This window comes from Dermacentor albipictus, chromosome 5 (assembly GCF_038994185.2).
Source record: "Dermacentor albipictus isolate Rhodes 1998 colony chromosome 5, USDA_Dalb.pri_finalv2, whole genome shotgun sequence".
Lineage (NCBI taxonomy): Eukaryota > Metazoa > Arthropoda > Arachnida > Ixodida > Ixodidae > Dermacentor > Dermacentor albipictus.
Genome location: NC_091825.1, coordinates 125204001 through 125218687, shown reverse-complemented (window position 1 = coordinate 125218687; position 14687 = coordinate 125204001). Strand labels below are relative to the sequence as shown.

At 44.4% G+C, this 14687-nt stretch overlaps 1 protein-coding gene across 2 annotated transcripts in view; it reads left to right on the top strand.

The window, feature by feature from the left end:
* The window catches only part of LOC135913959 (uncharacterized), a 614840-nt gene that overhangs the window by 435459 nt on the left and 164694 nt on the right, over positions 1 to 14687 (top strand). The window lies entirely within an intron of this gene.

The following is a 14687-nucleotide window of genomic DNA, read 5'->3' as shown; positions in this document are numbered from 1 at the left end:
TGTAGCTCACTGCCTAACATACTTTTTCTGCGCTCGATCTACTTACCTTGCCCCTTTCCAGGCAATCTTACTTCTTTATTACTTATATTTTCTTAATTTATTAAAATGGTATGAACGTGCGTTCGGTTGGCCAACACTGTCCCATAAAGCTTTGCGTGCCTCATGTCGACGCTTCATTTCGGATACGCTCATTGTGATTAATTTTATTCATTGGGTTTAATTTCCAAAAGCTATATGGTTGGCTACTATCGGCAGTGTAGTGTACAATTCCGTATTCATTTATCTATGTGGGCTAGTTTCTTATGCACCTAAATAAAGACATAGACCTGTTTACGCATTCAACTTTGAACCGCACTTGCCCCTACTACTGGGATTCCAACTCGCCACCTCGTTCTCAGCAGCAAAATATCGTGACGTTTTAGCCGGCATGGCTCTGGCGCGTTCATATTGTCGTGCAACTGCTTGTTGCGTTTTTGTTTTCTTGTATTTATGTTTGTTTTTATTTTTCTGTTACCATCAGTAAATATCATCGCCACCTTTATTTCAATGGTTTCCGAGCAATTGCGGAATTGTCGGGAACAATAGCGCAGATGAAGCTGCGCGTTCGGCTCATCAAAAACACCTCCAAGTTCCTGTACCGCTTTCAAGAACTGATGCTGCGCGGCAACTTCAGTCATTTGCTCGCCACGTCACACTTCTACAATGGAGAGCCGGCTCACCAGCTGCGAGCTCGCCTCCCAAAGGGCAATGGTGCAGCACGCAAGCGAAGCAGCGCGGCTCAGTGGAGCCCTGGACTAGGGGCCCAACCCTGTTAAGAAGGTCGAGCGTCTGCAGCGATGAAGACGAAGAGTGAACGCTAAACCCTTAATGGACCAAATAAAGTTTTCTCTCTCTTTCTACAATGGAATCCACCGGATTTTTTTTAAATTGCGCTAAAAACTTGCCCTTAAGGCATAATTCTTGAAGCGTATATGTGTATTATATGTGTGCTGTGAGGCCTGTGTTGTGTATGAATTGAAGCAGTCTTTTGGGGAATCTGTTGTCATGTATCTAGCGGTCATAGCTGGTTGTCACACTGTAGCGGAGGCCGGCTTGCAATAGGAGACGCGAGCGTTCCGATTGTAAACCCGTACATGTCCATATTTGGTGGTATGCATCTGCTTCCACCACAGGAACGGAGCAGTATGGACACGTAGCACCCAGTGGTTTTCACCAACTCCCGCTTGGACTCTCTCGTCCCGTACTTGCGAGTTCGCCAGCGACCTGGATTCTCCCGTCGCGAAACAACTTTACTGTGTCGCATGTGGTTTGAGCGTCGCATTTGCAAATTCCTATTCATTCGTGATGGGAGTGGCCAACGGTGTGCCGTGCATTTGTGCGGGAGTGATTAGACTCTGGAGCACCTTCTGTGTCGATGTCCATCCTTTAACATTCAACAACTTAGTCTGCAAGCTAAATTCAACCCGCTAAATAACAGAGCACTCTCGGAAGAAAAGATCCTTGGACCATGGCCTATGCATTCTTGCATGCAAAAGGGCACAAAAGCCCTTCTGCACTTCGTGAAGAATACTGCATTACATGAACGCTTGTGACCGTGGAGATTCCTCTGCGACTGACTGTGAATGACTGACTATTATTTTTCTTTTCTCTCCTTATCTCTTCTTCCCCTTCCACCCTCCCCAAGCGTAGGGTAGCCAATGGGGCACGTCCTTGGTTAACCTTCCTACCTTTCCCTCTTCGTTTCTCTCTCTCTCTCTCGTTATTTTTTATTAATATTATACCTAATGAGCTCAGTCTCCATTCTTCAACCTTTCCTGAAGTGCGTACGACCTTGACCGCCACTATAATGCACGTGCAGTCGCTTCAAACCATGCTTTCTTTCATAACTCATCGCACTCATCTCAGCGTGCTCAGTTTGGTAATTGCGAGAACTCCCAACCACTGCTAAATCTGAGGCTCCCTTGATAGACTGCATTGTCTTTCGAGGCAGTGCCGGACTCTCTCTCCGTTATTTTTTATTAATATTATACCTAATGAGCTCAGTCTCCATTCTTCAACCTTTCCTGAAGTGCGTACGACCTTGACCGCCACTATAATGCACGTGCAGTCGCTTCAAACCATGCTTTCTTTCATAACTCATCGCACTCATCTCAGCGTGCTCAGTTTGGTAATTGCGAGAACTCCCAACCACTGCTAAATCTGAGGCTCCCTTGATAGACTGCATTGTCTTTCGAGGCAGTGCCGGACCACACGTGGTCCGGCACTGCCTCGAAAGGTAGGTTTCCAAGCACGCAGGTTTCCAAGCTGAATCGATTTCACTATACGCTCCTTCGTGCTTCGTACCAACCAGCTTCGATAGCAATCATGACCGAGACTACTTTTGGGCTCCTGACCTTTCCTCACTTGCTCAAACTTCGCACGGAAACGGAGGAGGAACGTATGAAGAGGCGTTCGCTTCGGACTATATCGAGGATTGCATTGGCGTATAATTCTCGTTTCGGAGATGCACATTTAGCCTGCCCCCACGATAGGAAAATTTAAGTTTATAAACCCCGACTGCTCGTCACTATTGTATCTCCCATACTGGAGTGCACTTTACCTCTTTCGCCCACCACGGCGAATAACATGTTTAGAAAAACTTATTTCAGAGGTCTCCGGCGAACGAAGCCAACATGGGAGCTCGCGTTTGTGATTGTAATATATTTAAGCACTGATTCCTCGTTCTCTTAAGTTTTACATTGCCTCTTCTTATATCTCGTAATTTTTAACTAGTATTGGACTTGTTCTTTTTCACAAAATTTTTAGATAAATACATATCAAGTGCGACACAACATCAGGGCAGATAAATGTCATGTGTAAATTAGATTTTTTTGCTGGGCGTGTCACTCTCTTTCTAATAAGACTATTTTTACCAACTCAAGTGTGAGCAAACGCCAAGTGTGGCAGAATGCTGTAAATAGATCCAGCTTTGCAGCCCTCAAAAAGCAAACTTCGCAGTTGAAAAGAAAGAAAGAAAGAAAGAAAGAAAGAAAGAAAGAAAGAAAGAAAGAAAGAAAGAAAGAAAGAAAGAAAGAAAGAAAGAAAGAAAGAAAGAAAGAAAGAAAGAAAGAAAGAAAGAAAGAAAGAAAGAAAGAAAGAAAGAAAGAACGAATACAACATAGACGAGCACTCGGACCCTGGACCACAGTCTATCATGGGTAGTGTATTAAGGGTATGCCTGAAGCTTCACCCGCCTTAAGAATTTATACAGGACTCATTGCCAGCAAATTTCATGCGCCGTCTCGATACACGCTGGACGACATTCTGTCTCGCGCACACCAAGATCAAGATACATAAATGCGACATTGATGAAATGGGGTTAACTGAGAGGCCCGATTGTTTAAAATCATGTCATGAGAAGCCAACAAACAAAGAGACGAAAATATATAGGGGAAATTACATGTACTTACTAATTGAATTAAAGGAAACGATAAATTAATGGCAATGAAAGTGGATGAAAAAACAACTTGCCGCAGGGGGGGGGGGGGGGGGGGGGGGACGGACGATCCCGCCTCTGCGCATTAAGATTGGTTATAGCATCGCACGCGTACTGCGATGACGTGTGATCGTTCCCCACCTGCGGCAAGTTGTTTTTTTGTCCACTTTCATTGCCATTAATTTATCATTTCCTTTAATTAAATTAGTATGTACAAGTAATTTCCCCTTTGTTTTCCTTGGTGTCTGTTTGTTGGCTTCTCATGATATGAGAAATGCGACCTTCTATTTCTTCTCGCTTTGTCGTTTAAGCCTCTTCACCAGTTAAAGCAGAAACATCCAAAATTCGCTTTATATAAGCTATTTGACAAGTACCAGGAATCTCTACACGTCTACACGAAAAGTTCTGTAATCGAAGGAAGTGCGACAGCATCTTATGTTGTACCATCCCTACAGGGGCACGAGGTCGCGGGATCGAATCCTGGCCATGGCGGCCGCATTTCAATGGGGGCAAAATGCGAAAACACCCATGTACTTAGCTTTAGGTGCACGTTAAAGAACCCCAGGTGATCGAAATTTCCGCAGTCCTCCACTACGGCGTGCCTCATAATCAGAAAGTGGTTTTGGCACGTAAAACCCCATAATTTTTTTATCCCTACAGGTGGAGTACGTTTGTCGGCTAGGATACACGTCGTCACCAGCAATGGCTGTATTAGTAGCAATTCTCCAAGTCACTCTATTTTATCAAAACATTTTTATTCTTATTAGATACGGAAACATACAAGCACACAAAGGAGACCGGGAGGGAGCAAGCTGACAACTGCCACCGAGAGGGGCACAACACCTGCCTACTCTTATGGGAGGAGGAAATGAAAAGAGAAGAGAAGAAGGTATGAAACAATATCAAAGCAGATGAGACCCCAAAAAAGTCGGTAGTTTGTACGAACTACTTATCGGCTTAGCATGTCTTGAACATATTGATGACAACCAACCACACGCACGAATAACATAGGCACATATTCAGTACTGAACAGCTTAACTTGGGCCGTTGAAAGAAAACGTAAAGTGATATTGCAGTAAGTCGCGGGACATGCTTCTAACGCAAGCAACGAATTAGTAGAGCCGTTGGCAAATCGGGGCATTAGTATGCTGAAATTCAACTCCTCCCTTTATCACCGATGGGACGCAATGCATACTAAGAGTACTGAAGAGTAACTTGTGTATGTCAACCCGGTTTAATGAAAATGTTAAGGAATCGATTCTTTACAAAGTGGACCTTCAACTCAACTACCGGCTAGACGTATAACTTTCGAAAAGGGCCGAGACTATATTTTATCGACTGCACCTTGGGACAACATACACCAAATGTTTTCTATATCGCTTAAAATAGGCTTCATCCACCTCTTGTTCCTGTGGCAAGGACAATGTGGACGTTCGCCATCTGATCCTCGAATGCCCCATATACGCGATGCAAAGACGGCAGCTAGAACAGGGGCTACACTCCATTGATCTTTCTCATTCTGACACATCGAACTTTCTCATTCGCAAAACTGCTGGACCCGTGGACGTCGAAATTAACGCAGCGAAAAGTATTGAAGGCACTCGTGCATTTTTGCGAAGACACACACACCCTTAACAAGCACTAGAGGCCGCACTGAATGGTCACCCAATGTAACTAAGAATTGCCTCCATTATTTGTACTTATCAGCGCTTGTATATTACGTGCTACGATCTTTTGTATTCTCTGCTGTGGGTACCTGGCCATTGTGGAATCAGTGGCAATGATTCCGCCGATAACGCAGTTCGCACAGCACATCATGAAGAGCACAGCGTTCCAATTCCGCTTTCGAGGACAGACGCTGCAAGGCAGCTTCGACACCTGGCACGCTTTCTCTCACTGATCGAGTGGAACTCACCAAACTTAAGGCTTATACGACTGCATCGATTAAACCCCTCACTGCAACTCCGACCTCCACTCGGACTTCCTCGACGTGAAGCTACGCTTCTCCGTCGCCTTTCGTTAGGAGTTGCCTTCACAAAGGCATACTTTTCATTAATTGAAATTACCGACAGTGCAGCATGCGAGGTCTGCGGTACCGAAGAAACTATCGACCACCTGCTGTGCCACTGTACACAATATGCCCCAGAAAGACAAGAATTCACTAACGCCCTCCAAAAACTGGACAATCGGCCGCTTTCTGCGCAACTGCTGCTGGCACACCGCCCCCATCACTCGTCGGCCCATAAACCGGTAGAGGCACTTTTGTGCTTCTTGAGGACGACGGACTTGTGTGAACGTCTGTGACTATTAATGTAATTTCTATTAGACCACACGCGTCACCGAACTCGCCCCTAATTTCCTTCTTTCCTTCCCTCCTCTCTCTCCCTCTCATCTTTGTTTGCCCCTTTCCCATTCCCCTAGTGTAGGGTAGCCAACCGGACGTTCTTCTGGTTAACCTCTCTGCCTTCTGCTTTTCTCTTTCCTCCCTCCTCCTCTGCTGAAGCTCATATTTGACTGTCATATTCTGCGCGTGCATTATTTTAACTCTGTCAATTCCTCATCTGTTTACATGCTCATGGCATTCTGCATCGTGACCGCTTATGAGTATTTCAGACTCTGTTTACAAATTCATTGTGGTGTGAGTTACCTTTGCCTTTTATATTTATACGACCGTGTTTGTATATAGGGCAGTGTATGGTGGATTTCCGGCCCTAGAACGTTGTTTCTTTACCTTTTCTTGCTACATATAATTTTTATTTTGTTGTTATTGCTATGCGGAAAGAAATAGCCGCCACTATTACAGGATGACTACAGCTCTGTCTTTTATTTTTAATTCAATAAAAAAAACGTCCATATTTTGATATCCTACCTCTTTCTTTTTCTATTACTAATGCAGGAGTGTTGCCTTCCGTGCTGTTACTAAGTATGCACTGCTTTTTAATAAAGTAACGGTTCTTCCTTTTTTACGGAACTAGAACAAAAAAGGAGATGAAGAAAGATGAATGTTTGGTTAGACGCCATGCTTCTCAAACCTGATAACGCGTCACTGCTACTTACTACTACTTACTGCAGCCAACATACAATGCTGCGCTAATTGTCTCTGATAGCTTTTTTGCCCTTGTATAAATATAAACGTCTAAAACAATAAAACCTGGAATCTCTGCTTGTTCAAGAGAAGCTGCTGCATACACAAACCGCGGGTGCAGCGAAAGGTTCACGCATCTTCTTTGCAACTGCCCTCGTTTCAACCAGCAGTGAGCAGCGCTCTGAGCCAGGCTATTCACCAACTCGAAAAGCGCCCACTCCCTAAAAGTAAAATTCCTCGAAACTGGCCTACACCAACATCAGCACGAGCCGCTATAAAGTAGGCGAGATACCGACTCTGTGACAAGTTGTGACTGTGCACTGTGTGACGTAATGTATTAGCGGGACATTGACGCTGTGTAAATCTGTGTGGCGCCTTCGCAGACAGTGTGACGGCCCCCACGGACACAGTTCTGTACAGTATTTTTTTCTCTCATCTTTCACATCCCTTTCCTTCTTCCCGGTACAGGTCAGCCAACCGGAGAATCCTCTTGTTAACCTCCCTGCCTTTCCATTGCTTTTCTTTTTTTTCTCTCTCTCTCTCCCTGCTGCGTAACATTGTAAAAGGTAGGGGAAATTCAGGGAGATTAACGAGAAAGAAATAAACTTTCACATATGGTGAGGGAATATCAACAGCAATTGTTGGCTATGACAATAAATTTACCCGGAAAAGAAAACAGTCTCACGCTGTGATACAATGTGAATAACCCAATTATTTTTGTGGTTTCCCGTTACTACGATGCCGTTATGGAGAAAACCACCTTAGATAAAGGGGCAGTAACAGTTTACCGCTCGCTTGAGGCACGGGTAAGGGTGTGGCGAGATAATGGGCTCGCTCTTGTTGTACCGTGATTCAATTAACCAAGCGACTGAGTGTTCATGATACAGCGGTTTTCTTTCTGCGTGTACGCCTTCCTGTTAGCGTTCACTGATATCGTCGGACGAGAGGCTGGGCATCTGTTCTCGGTTAATATGCGTAGCCGTTCATTGTGTGTTGTCTCGAAAGCTTTTCCTTTTTGCCTCTTCTCACCTCGGCAGCAATACATTTTGTGTGCGACTAACTGATACATGATCTCTGTGCGATAGTCCCCATAGCGCGTGCGATGACGTCACCGTCACAAGCACAAAGGGAAATACCAAAATAGAACACGCGAAAAGTGTACTTCCCGCACCCGTGAATTGCAGAACGAGCAATGCAGGTATCATTAAATTTTGCGGGATATTCCATCTTCGCATGCCGATAATGATGCTCGGAATATTATTATCTAAGGCAGCCAGCCAATGGCAATAAACATTTATGAACGATAGGCTCTGTGAAATCGCGCACAGGTCTTCCCAGGGATGTAATTCCCACAGATATGATGTGTTCGCTCTTATTCAATAGTTTGTCCACGAGGGCTCAACCTATCTGAGAATCTACAGAAAATCGATAGACGTATATTGGTTAAGCACATGGACTGTAGCGCGATAGGCAGTCCATATAATCATAGTACTGCACTTCAGGTCCGAAACAGTCGATAGACGATCTGGAAAACAAATCCTTCGAATTCTATATGCCAGAAAAACATCTAACTAAATAGGCTTAATAATGATGTTTTGTCAATACGTATTCGTTAAGTTTTCTATAGATGGAAGTATAAGTACAGAGAAAGGTGATGACACCTGATAGAAAAATGCACACAATTAATACTGCCTGCCATTTATTTTTCAAAGCAGCTGCACGACGGTATGTAATAACGGAAAGCGAGTCAGATGAGCGAAAGCGTTAGCAATGTACACGTAACACGTAGGGCTTCGTTACAATTCCTGTAGCATTGCTGCACGCTTCTTTATCAGGTAGCTGTTATCGCCATTGAGTTTCGCTCGTCTACTTCGGTCAATACTCTAAAAAAATGAAAAACGGGAGTGCTAAACTCCTTCTATGAACGGCAGCGATCATTTGTAGGACAGCAAACATCAGCCCACGGCAGTTGTCTCTTGCTGCCAAGTTGCATCGGCGACAAGACTGCAATGTTGTCACCGTCCTAGAGCTTGGCTTCGGGTGCAACGACTACTTCGCCCAACGGAAATCTGGTTTGACAAATAACGCCAAATGAGGCTGCAAACAAGGAACACCCTGATCGATCGGGAGGCCAAACCGTGTAGTCTTAACGAGGCGGATGCCCGTGTCAGCCTACACAACCGGCTTTTTCGATTTTAGGGTAGAGAAGCAAGCTGTGATGTTCGGTTGTGCTCGATAAGGAAGTAGATGGAAAGTTCATTAGTTGTGGATACAGAGTTCGGATACTTCGGCACATACGGTCGTCGGCGTGTTTTATAGGGGGGCACAAGCAGGGCTGAAGCTGTTCGGGAGGAAAACAGATCTATACGATGACCTTCACTATGACAGTCTATGATAACCACGCAGGGCTCATTCTTATTGGCCGTATTATTTTGTATACACAGTCTGGCGCCGAGTGGCCTTAATATATGGGTCGATACTTAAAAGCAATCTCCCAGCGACGCGGAATGAACAAAGACAAGGAAAGGGAGCCGCGGTTCTTGTAAACCAAAGCAGCGGACGTCATTACTTATTTCTGAGCTTTCAAACACTCTTTCGTCAGCAGATGAAACACGCCTGTATTTTTTCTCTGCGCGTGTTATGAATGTGCACGCATAATGAATTTATCCACTTGCGCAGTGAAATTCAATACATATTTAACTACAAGTTCAATCGGGAGATATCTTGTACTCGTAAGCCATGGCTTAAAGGCGATTCATTTGTGCACAGGACCTATTTAATTAGGAAAGAAGTTCTCCGCAGAAGTAGTACATTCTTTATACGTTATAATTTCACCGAACCTTGTATTTTTTAAAGATACTATTTAAGAACTAAAAGGTGCGCTGATATTGAGTAACTTCAGTTCATATACGGGCGCCGGTGTGGTTCATGTAATTAGCGCATACATGAACGCAGATATGAATATTATGTTTCAATGAGCTCAATCTTTTCTTCTTTCTTTATCTTCTTTTCTTTTTGAAAGGTGCGCAAATGAAATGAGGTTAAGCATAACCCTCTACTGAAGCCTTACTTATGAGACTCCGCAGTGATATGAATGTGTCCGTTGGCACTTAACCGAGTACATGTAGCCCTCGAAGAAAACAACCATCTTGTGCATTTGTTGCCTAAAGCTAACGATAACTGATAACTTTCGTTAGACAGCAACGCAAGGCGCAAAACGTGCCGAATGTTTGCGATAAAATGAAAACAGAACACGAGTGGGAAAGAAAACTGGTCACACACTGAAGTCGAAGAAAGATACGAACAGTCGTATTCTTTTCTTTACGCTTAGTGCCTATCAAAGGCAGATAAGAGCTTAAGCGGTGTTTATCTGCTCCTCCCTTGTGATCGAAAAGAAAAAAAAAAGTTGGAGGAAAGACAATTTAAGTGAAAGTCGAGGTTCGTACCCATGATGCGCAGGAGGCCGCCATGGTCAAGTATACACAAAAAAAGAAAGTACGTAACGGGGTAGCAAACGACAACCGACATAAAGGCAAGGAGGCGACATCTAAACAAACCAGGCAGAAGCATAAATAATGATTCGCATTCTCTACTCATGCATACGATTAAATGGCGTTTACCCTATTATTCTCCAATTAGGCGCCATTGTTTCGAGGCAGTTATTTTGTGAGCCCGGCGCACACCAAAGCAAGCACGCGAGCGGTGGTGGAGTTTAGGGACGAGTACGCTTGTCAAAGCACCCGTAAGAAGTCGTCGTTCAAGGAGAGAATCAAAATACGGCAGGACGTCATGCGGAGGTAGAGACAAAAAGAAAAGTAAAACAAACAAATATGCTGGCTCCAGCTCGCGTCCTGCCCATTTCCTTTTCGGTCTGGTACACGCCGCCAACTGCTGCTTAGCGAGCATGCCGGGACCGCTGTGCGGCCATACGAGACCGACCAAAGGCCGCCAGTGTTCGCGCTTCAGAAGAGGACCAGGCACCGATGCGGAAGGCGGGCAAGAACAAAAGTGAAGGGTCGAACGCAGCCGCGTGGCCAAAGCCGTTTGCGCGATCATCTAGCACAGAGAGCGACAACGATACAAGGTCAGTGAGGACAAGCGAGGGAGATCGAGAGAGGCAGAAAGAGAAAGAGTGTCGTCCTACAAATGGCCATCGCGCTAGGGAGATGGCGGACAGCTCGTCACACCACATCAATGCCGGGTACAAACACCCACAACAAAACGTGGTGTCCCTCCCTCCCTCCTTCTCTCTCTCTCTCTGTATATATATATATATATATATATATATATATATATATATATATATATATATATATATATATATATATATATATATATATATATATATAAACGGGAAGAACGGGGGTTCACCGAGGGGGCCCGATATTTATTAGTCATATCACAAGAAGCCAAGAAACACGGACACCAAGGACAACATAGGGGAAATTACTTGTGCTTTATAAATGAAATAAAGAAACGATAAATTAATGGAAATGAAAATGGATGAAATAACAACTTGCTGTAGGTGGGGACCGTTCCCACAACCTTCGCATATCGTGTCTGATGCTCTACCAATTGAGCAACCGCGACGCCGTTTCCCTATCCATTTTCTTGGGTACTCATGTTTTCCGAGGAGAACCCTGTAAGTGTTAGCCAGCGCCACCACTCACAGACCTTGGCGGCGGATGTAGAACATCCTTTCTGCCGCAGGCGTTACGAGAACGCGATCTCTCTCTCTTTCTCTCTCCATATATATATATATATATATATATATATATATATATATATATATATATATATATATATATATATATATATATATATATATAGTACCTGGTGCCGCTCGCAAAGCCAGTGCGCGCTCGCACTGGCTTTGTTGTCTGTGCTGTTCATGTGTATATATATAGATATATATATATGTCTGTGCTGTTCATATATATATATATATATATATATATATATATATATATAATGAGAAGCCAACAAACACTGACACCAAGTACAACATAGGGGAAATTGCATGTGCTTAATAAATGAAATAAAGTAATGATAAATTATTGGAAATTAAAGTGGATGAAAAAACAACTTGCCGCAGGTGGGAACAGTACCCACAACCTTCGCATGTCGCGTGCGATGCTCTACCAATTGAGCTACCGCGGCGGCGTTTCCCCATCCACTTTCTTGGGTATTTATGTGTACTAGTAGAACCCTGGGAGTGTTAGCCAGCGCCCCCACTCACAGACCTTGGCGGCGGACGTGGAACGTCTTTTTTGCCGCAGGCGTCACGAGAACGTGATCTTTTCGGGTGAAGGCAACTGGTCAATAAACCCACATATGCTACCTGTAGGCATCAATGTTGCCGGATTCGAGACCCTCGTTAAGTAATAAACGAGAAGAAAGGGGGTTAACCGAGGGACCCGAAATTTATTAGTCATATAATGAGAAGCCAACAAACACTGACACCAAGTACAACATAGGGGAAATTGCATGTGCTTAATAAATGAAATAAAGTAATGATCAATTAATGGAAATTAAAGTGGATGAAAAAACAACTTGCCGCAGGTGGGAACCGAACCCACAACCTTCGCATGTCGCGTGCGATGCTCTACCAATTGAGCTACCGCGGCGGCGTTTCCCCATCCACTTTCTTGGGTATTTATGTGTACTAGTAGAACCCTGGGAGTGTTATCCAGCGCCCCCACTCACAGACCTTGGCGGCGGACGTGGAACGTCTTTTTTGCCGTAGGCGTCACGAGAACGTGATCTTTTCGGGTGAAGGCAACTGGTCAATAAACCCACATATGCTACCTGTAGGCATCAATGTTGCCGGATTCGAGACCCTCGTTAAGTAATAAACGAGAAGAAAGGGGGTTAACCGAGGGACCCGAAATTTATTAGTCATATAATGAGAAGCCAACAAACACTGACACCAAGTTCAACATAGGGGAAATTGCATGTGCTTAATAAATGAAATAAAGTAATGATAAATTAATGGAAATTAAAGTGGATTCGAGACCCTCGTTACTTAACGAGGGTCTCGAATCCGGCAACATTGATGCCTACAGGTAGCATATGTGGGTTTATTGACCAGTTGCCTTCACCCGAAAAGATCACGTTCTCGTGACGCCTGCGGCAAAAAAGACGTTCCACGTCCGCCGCCAAGGTCTGTGAGTGGGGGCGCTGGCTAACACTCCCAGGGTTCTACTAGTACACATAAATACCCAAGAAAGTGGATGGGGAAACGCCGCCGCGGTAGCTCAATTGGTAGAGCATCGCACGCGACATGCGAAGGTTGTGGGTTCGGTTCCCACCTGCGGCAAGTTGTTTTTTCATGCACTTTAATTTCCATTAATTTATCATTACTTTATTTCATTTATTAAGCACATGCATTTTCCCCTATGTTGTACTTGGTGTCAGTGTTTGTTGGCTTCTCATTATATGACTAATAAATTTCGGGTCCCTCGGTTAACCCCCTTTCTTCTCGTTTATTACTTAACGAGGGTCTCGAATCCGGCAACATTGATGCCTACAGGTAGCATATGTGGGTTTACTGACCAGTTGCCTTCACCCGAAAAGATTACGTTCTCGTGACGCCTGCGGCAAAAAAGACGTTCCACGTCCGCCGCCAAGGTCTGTGAGTGGGGGCGCTGGCTAACACTCCCAGGGTTCTACTAGTACACATAAATACCAAAGAAAGTGGATGGGGAAACGCCGCCGCGGTAGCTCAATTGGTAGAGCATCGCACGCGACATGCGAAGGTTGTGGGTTCGGTTCCCACCTGCGGCAAGTTGTTTTTTCATCCACTTTAATTTCCATTAATTTATCATTACTTTATTTCATTTATTAGGCACATGCAATTTCCCCTATGTTGTACTTGGTGTCAGTGTTTGTTGGCTTCTCATTATATGACTAATAAATTTCGGGTCCCTCGGTTAACCCACTTTCTTCTCGTTTATTACTTAACGAGGGTCTCGAATCCGGCAGCATTGATGCCTACAGGTAGCATATGTGGGTTTATTGACCAGTTGCCTTCACCCGAAAAGATCACGTTCTCGTGACGCCTGCGGCAAAAAAGACGTTCCACGTCCGCCGCCAAGGTCTGTGAGTGGGGGCGCTGGCTAACACTCCCAGGGTTCTACTAGTACACATAAATACCCAAGAAAGTGGATGGGGAAACGCCGCCGCGGTAGCTCAATTGGTAGAGCATCGCACGCGACATGCGAAGGTTGTGGGTTCGGTTCCCACCTGCGGCAAGTTGTTTTTTCATCCACTTTAATTTCCATTTTTTATCATTACTTTATTTCATTTATTAAGCACATGCAATTTCCCCTATGTTGAACTTGGTGTCAGTGTTTGTTGGCTTCTCATTATATGACTAATAAATTTCGGGTCCCTCGGTTAACCCCCTTTCTTCTCGTTTATTACTTAACGAGGGTCTCGAATCCGGCAACATTGATGCCTACAAGTAGCATATGTGGGTTTATTGACCAGTTGCCTTCACCCGAAAAGATCACGTTCTCGTGACGCCTGCGGCAAAAAAGACGTACCACGTCCGCCGCCAAGGTCTGTGAGTGGGGGCGCTGGCTAACACTCCCAGGGTTTTACTAGTACACATAAATACCCAAGAAAGTGGATGGGGAAACGCCGCCGCGGTAGCTCAATTGGTAGAGCATCGCACGCGACATGCGAAGGTTGTGGGTTCGGTTCCCACCTGCGGCAAGTTGTTTTTTCATCCACTTTAATTTCCATTAATTTATCATTACTTTATTTCATTTATTAAGCACATGCAATTTCCCCTATGTTGTACTTGGTGTCAGTGTTTGTTGGCTTCTCATTATATGACTAATAAATTTCGGGTCCCTCGGTTAACCCCCTTTCTTCTCGTTTATATATATATATATATATATATATATATATATATATATATATATATATATATGTATATATAAAGTGCATGGGTGTTTTCGCATGTCACCCTCATCGAAATGCGGCCGCCGTGACCGGTAATCGATTCTGCGACCTCGTGCTCAGCAGCCCAACACCATAGCTACTGTGCAACCACGACCGAGTGATTTATTATTTAGAACAGTTCCAAATATCAATACTGGCCTATTACATACCTCAAGC